The sequence below is a fragment of the Galeopterus variegatus genome, unplaced genomic scaffold (assembly GCF_000696425.1).
Source record: "Galeopterus variegatus unplaced genomic scaffold, G_variegatus-3.0.2 Scaffold350, whole genome shotgun sequence".
Taxonomy (NCBI): domain Eukaryota; kingdom Metazoa; phylum Chordata; class Mammalia; order Dermoptera; family Cynocephalidae; genus Galeopterus; species Galeopterus variegatus.
Genome location: NW_007726461.1, coordinates 838711 through 839839, shown reverse-complemented (window position 1 = coordinate 839839; position 1129 = coordinate 838711).

The window sequence follows — 1129 nt, the reverse complement described above, 5'->3', positions numbered from 1 at the left end:
CACACTGGGGATCAAATTTCCACATGAGCTTTGGAGGGGACAACACATCCAAACTCCATCACCTAATTAGTAAATGGGTGATTATCCCCACCACTTCTCCACTTGACAGTCCAATTTTGCATGTTCTTAAACCTAGAAAGAATAATTGCACACCTCATGTTAGATCACTGCAACCTTAATGCTGTGGTTCCATCCACTAAGACCCCCATACTTAATACCCAATGTTATTGAAATTACTGTGTCTATCCCATCATCAATCAGTAAATATTTGCTGTTATAGGTGTGGTTAATATTCTCTGTTCAGTGTCTATTTTTTTTTTTTTGTCTTTTTGAGACCAGCCACACCACGCTCAGCCAGTGAGCTCAGCGGCCATCCCTATATAGGATCCGAACCTGCGGCAGAAGCGCTGCTGTGCTCCCAGTGCCGCACTCTCCCGAGTGCGCCATGGGCTCGGCCCTGTTCAGTGTCTATTTTAACAGACTCTCAGCTGCAGTTTGCCTTCGCCTCTGAGGGAATCCAACACACCTTTACTAGGTTGCCCAGGTACCCTAGCAGCCTTACTGTTGTGTGCAATCTTTGCAGGGAAGATTTTCCCTGCATCCACCTTTCCTAGGAGCACAGGTATGACATTATATTGATGACTTTCTTCTCTGAGGTCCTTTGACAAATTAATGAAGGATACAAAAATATAAAATAGTTTACAAAAAGGGGATGGGCAACTGCCCCATACATAGTGTAAAGCCCTGCCATCTTGACTACATTTTTGAAAATTATTTGGGAAATCAAGATATATTTAATTCCTGACATGGTCAAGATATATCTGTTGACTTTTTCAGCATCCACATGTTAATTCAAGTCTAACAGTTTGTAGTCATTTTGGGGCTCCAAAGGCAGCATAGTCCACATTAAAAAATTTTACTTAACATATTTTGTTGAGTGAAATAAGCAAAACACAGAGGAATAAATACCACATCTGCTCACTCATATGTGGGAGCTAAGAGAGAAAGGAAGGAAGGAAGGAAAGACCACGGTACTGCGTTGGTCTTATAGAGGGAGGGAACATTCCTACGGCTACAAAGTGGAGTTGGGGGGGGGAGGCGGAGGGGGAGGGAGGTTGGTGGATAATTT